This window comes from Schistocerca piceifrons, chromosome X (assembly GCF_021461385.2).
Source record: "Schistocerca piceifrons isolate TAMUIC-IGC-003096 chromosome X, iqSchPice1.1, whole genome shotgun sequence".
NCBI lineage: Eukaryota > Metazoa > Arthropoda > Insecta > Orthoptera > Acrididae > Schistocerca > Schistocerca piceifrons.
This window is the reverse complement of record NC_060149.1, coordinates 826,881,317-826,887,029: the sequence shown is the minus strand read 5'-3', so window position 1 is coordinate 826,887,029 and position 5,713 is coordinate 826,881,317. Positions and strand designations below refer to the sequence as shown.

General features: G+C 40.9%; 1 long non-coding RNA gene across 1 annotated transcript; it reads right to left on the bottom strand.

Moving 5' to 3' along the window:
* Positions 1–438: 438 nt before the first annotated feature.
* Positions 439–1,267, bottom strand: LOC124721113. The gene is made up of 4 exons (XR_007006271.1): positions 1,020–1,267; positions 865–932; positions 617–687; positions 439–495 (listed from the first exon to the last, which is right to left on the bottom strand). It is a non-coding gene; the product is annotated as an uncharacterized LOC124721113 (long non-coding RNA).
* Between the last annotated feature and the right edge of the window lie 4,446 nt (positions 1,268–5,713).

The following is a 5,713-nucleotide window of genomic DNA, read 5'->3' as shown; positions in this document are numbered from 1 at the left end:
TAACATTAAACTCAGTGCAAATGTACCTCCATTTTAAGTGAAAGGTCAAGTTTGCCATTGTATGCAAAACACTATTACCTTATACTTCAAGTTTGCCTCTATAGGACTGTGTAACATTTGCTGCTGCTAGAAGACTATCGGAGCCATAACTGGAACAAAGAGCTCAGAGTTACCACCTGCCAATATAAACAAACTTCAATTTTAAACTGAAGGTGAAATATGTCATATGTATCCAAACCACTACCACAATATTTTTCAAGCTTCTCGCATTATGGCTGTGTGACGTCTGCTGCTGCTGCTGCTGACTTCTGGAGCTGTAACAGGAACAAAGAGCTTTGAGTTACCATTTGCCAGTATACTCTTAAGGACTGTAACTGTACCTTCATTTTAAGATAAAGGTGAAATTTGCCAAATGTCAAACCACTAGTACCTTATTCTTCAAGTTTCCCATTTTATAACTGTGTGACATCTGCTGCTGGTGACTGACTTCTGGAGCTGTAACAGGAACAAAGAGTTCCGAGTTACCATTTACCAGTATACTCTTAAGGACTATAACCGTACCTACATTTTAAGTGAAAGGCGAAATTTGCCAAATGTGTATCCAAACCACTAGTACCTTATTCTTCAAGTTTCCCATTTTATAACTGTGTGACATCTGCTGCTGGTGACTGACTTCTGGAGCTATAACTGGAACAAAGTGTTCTGACTTACTGACTGACAATATACATTAAACACTTCAACACAAAACCACTAGTACTCTTTTAATGTAGCATAACAAATATATGCTATGCCCTACAGTTATATCTCCATTTTAAGTGGGAGATCAAATCTGCCAAAAATGTACCCAAACTAGAATTATCTTACTGTTATAATATCCCAAGTATCAAATGGAGACTCATCTGCTGGTGTTGGTGTGCCTCTCGAATCCACTACTGAAACAAACATCTAAGATAAGAAAAGCATATTTTGGTGTATAAATCACCAGTAATCTCTCATTAAATACAATAAATAACAAGTACCCTGTAACAGGAAATTCAGGAGTTAGTACTGTTCATATTTAGAAATATAAGTTTTTCAACTTTAGACGCCTTCGGCCGTGTTCGCCTTTCATTTATAATGATACCAGTTTTAGAAAATATTCTTTTGCATGGCACAGAAGTGCCCACTATGTTGAATTTTTCCCTCACCACTTTAGAAATATTTGGGAAAATATATTGATTTCCACGCCACCATGCCAGTGGATTCTCATGTCTACTAATAACTGGGCTGTCCATGTACCTTTGTACTTCCACAATAGCAACTGACTGAGGAGTGCCCTGGTGCTGTGTTGATTTTACACTTGCATCATAGCCACCCCATACTGACAAGGGATCAGTGGTGGTTGAAGTTGACGCAGTTTCATGGCTCTGGCCTGTGTTTGTCAGTCTTCTGTCACCCATCTTTTGTGCTACTAGTTCAATAAGCTGCTTCTTTGCATTATCTGCTGCAACTCGGCTTTCAAACACAAGAGATTTAAAGTGTGGATCTAGTAGAGTGGCTACTGCTATAGACTTGCTCATCTCTACATTATGGAAATGGTCCTTCAGGCCTTTTGTTAATTCTTCAATGACAGTCCTTGTCACACTGTCAAATGGCCTCTTCAAAAGTTCTGCACACGCTGATAATAATCCCCTTGTCAGAACAATAACCTGAAAATTGGAATAAGTTCTTCAATATAACACAAACAGTACAATATCTCAGAAATGATTATGCCATAATACCACAGCTAACATTTTAGCAAGAAAAAAGCTGCTTAACTTACTTGGCTGCCAGTAGGATATGACTCAGCACTAAGCTGTGTTGAAACCTGTGCAAATGGCTTCAACACAGAGCAGAGTTCTGAGCAGATGTTCCATTCCTTGTCTGTCAGTTGTTCAAAATCAACAGTGAATAGTACAAGCGAAGTCTTCACTGCATCTTTAACTTCAACTATTCACTCTAACACACACAGAGTAGAGTTCCACCTTGTTGGCACCTCCTGCACCAGTTTTTTAACATGACCTGCCCCATTATTTTGTTGGTATGTCAGCAGTCTTTTTGTTGCCTTGCAGCTTCTCTTGAAGAATGCTAAAATAGTTTTGACTTTCTGCTGAATTGACACAAAAATGTTTTAGTGCATTGTGCACAATACGATTCAGTGTATGTGCATAGCACCCAAAGTGTTTCCACTGTAAAATGGATACTGCATTTTTAATATTTGGTGCATTATCCGTCACAACCAGCAAAACTTTGTCTGTCGGCCTGAAGTTATCTGTCATGCCTATTAGAGATGCCAACAGATTCGAAGCAGTATGTGCACCAGAGAATTGGGAACATCCTAACAACACAGATTGCAAGGTGAAATCTTCAGACACAAAATGCCCTGTCACCGCCATGTAATCTTCATTTGCTGCTGATGTCCAGCAATCTGTGGTCAAACAAACTGTCTTCGCAGCTGACAGTTTGTCTACCACTCTCTCCTTTCCTGCTGTGTATGCTGCTTGCAGAATTACATCTGAAATATGCTTCCTGCTTGGTAACTCATAACCAGGATTAAGGGCCCGCACGAAACTACGAATCTTCAATGACTGAAAATGGTTGGAAGTCTTTAGTGAACAGCTGAAGAAGTTGCCCATCTATCTTCTTTTTCTGATTCACTCTGATCCTTTTGGAGAGGTACGATGTCATAGAACTTTGAACACCTTGCTGCATTGAGGGGGCTGGAGCAGCTTGCTCCTCTTCCACACTACTGGTGCCAAGGATCACCTCTACAGGAAGGGTTTCACCTACAGAAAAATAGGTTTCATATCAGCATAAGCACAATAGAAATGATGCCATATTATGTTTGGTGATATATATTACAATGTTTTCGTACAGTATTCTACATGGTACGTGCAGCTTGAAAATTTACTTCATACAAGTTGACAATTGACTCAGTTTTAGTAATGACTATAGCTTCAAGTTTCTTCTTTAATCCTAACAACACCAACACATTTTCAATAATGTGTATTGGGGGGAAGGGGGGGTACTGTATTTCCACCCTAAAAAAATATCTTAATTGTTGTTGACATATTATCATATTTTAAACAAATACTGATGCATAAGTAGGGTCCTGAACTTTAAAATATTCAATATGACTGTCACTGTGGAAAGTCACATGTACTATTAACATGTCAAATTTTTGGGTTAAGTTTAACAACAAAATTTAAAACATTTATGGAATTCAGTTGAAGACTCCATTAAAAACAATTATCCTTTTCAAAATTTTAAAATATGAAACAGTATCTAATTCCCCCCCCCCACGGCATCGTCAGGGTTAAAGACAAATGATACACAGGAATGAGCACTGATACAATCTGCTATCCGATTAGTTACTAATAATTGCGAGAAGACAGTTACAGAAGCTTCCAGATACACATATTATACATACGTATTGTAGTTAGTGCACTCAAATATTAAATAGTCTCACAGACGACATATGTCACACAGTGGCATTTTATTAGTACTATCGTTATTACACCTGCAACAATAACTTCGAATTAAATAATTAAGTATTCCAGCACCATATGCAACATAATTTAATGTTTGAAAATGTCAAGGCAAACAGGTGCGGTGGTATCGACAGCTTAAGTAGTCATGACAAATGAAAACTTGCATGTAACAATGCACAAAGCACCACACTGTATAGCATGCTCTTATTTTTTTAAAAATTAATAAAATAAAAAATAAATGATTATACATGCACTGAAATAACCGTAATTGCAATAAATATATATTTTTCATTACTCACCCAAATCTAGCTCCGAAGGTCTTTGTGAAGAGAAATTCACAATTAAATGCGATTTCTGAAGATGTTTTTTTTTAATTCGACATCGTTGATTTGTCCAATAATTTCTTACTGCACAAAGTACATTTCGCAAACTCTTCACCAAGAGTTTCGAAATATGACCACATTTCGTTAGACACACAGTTATTCCATTACCAACTTCCAGGTTATCTGTGGTGATAGCCCGATAACTGCCAGAGAACTAGAACTGCGAGCCAATAACGATAACTGCCAGAGGAGAATACTGATCTCTGACAGTTATTCCCATAGTTGCTCGAATTCCTTAGTAACTCTCCTTGTACTACCCATCCAAGCTAAATTAACACGTAAGGCAGTGGCTCAAGGGATCGGCTGTACTTGTTAATGTCTGTACTGCAGCTTCTATCAGCCACGGCTCGGACATTAACTTTATTTAATTGTTTATGCTAAAAGTAACGAAGGCCCACGAAATAGTACACAGTTCTTATCAACAGATGGCGCGCAGTCTCACAGTTATTCCCATGGTCTATAGAACGCCTTCCGAATGCGCAGTACGATCTTCAGTCAACAGATGGCGCGAGGCACTGTTGACACTAAACAGTTATTGAAATAACTGCCAGAATCAGAGGAACGGTTATCACAGTAACCGTTACTTCTCAGTAACTGGTTATTTCTATCAGTTACGTTATTTTTTGCCACCTCTACAACACAACCCTACCCCCTGAAGCCACTGCCTGCGAACCCACACAGGAAGACACACCTACACAAGGACCCCCAGAACCAAACACCCAGAGAAGGCGTAGGCGACCAAGAGGTAACAGGAGTGGGAACACACGTGCACCACAACAAAACACTGAGACACAGTCAGCAAGTCAGTGATACCAGCACACACACTACTCCACCCCTCACCACATCTGAGACACAGGCACCTCGAAATGTTCCTCATAACAACAACACAAGCGCCAGCCCACACATAACGCCAACACCCACACCAGTGGCTGCCAACACCACAACTGAGCCACAGGCCGACACACACAACACTTGAGGGTTTATTGGCAACAATATTCCCCCATCACACGACCGCTCAGATCCTTAACAAGCTCGTGGTGGCCGTCACCACACTTGTCACACGGCTCATAACTGCTCAACCTGGGCAGTACTGGGCTGCCATACAAACAGCGCTCACCACACTGTTTACACCCACACATGGATAACATGCCACACACGGCCCCCATTGCAAACAACCAGACGCTGACACGGATCCTGTTCTGGAACGCAGAAGGGATAAACAACAAAAGGGCGGAATTTGCCGCGCTCATGGAGCGTAAGGGTATCCTTATCGCACTACTGAGCGAAACTAAGCTCAAGCCATGCAACCAACTAAACTTCACCGGCTACTGCGTCTATCGTACCGACCGACCGGACGGCTCCGGTCATGGCGGAACAGCCATCATCATACACAAAGACATAGAACACACAAACATAGTGCTCCCTGAACTTGAAAAACTAGAGGCAACCGCTGTCAGGGTCATGTTCAACGGAGCCTACACTACACTGGTGTCAGTATACAACAGCCCTAAAAACATCAAAACACGCGACATCAGGACAATACTCAACATATCACCGCACGTAATCGTCGCTGGAGATCTTAACGCAAAACACCCGGACTGGAACTCACAAATACGAAACTCCAATGGCAAGAAACTATACAAGCACGCACTAGGATGAAACTAAATCACATTAGCGCCAACCGAACCGATGCACATTCCCTACCGGAGGGGACACAGGCCAGACGTGTTAGACATGGCCCTCATCAAGGGCATAACAACGACACTCAACGTTTCCGTTGAAAACGATCTGCCCTCAAATCACCAATCCATTATACTGTAC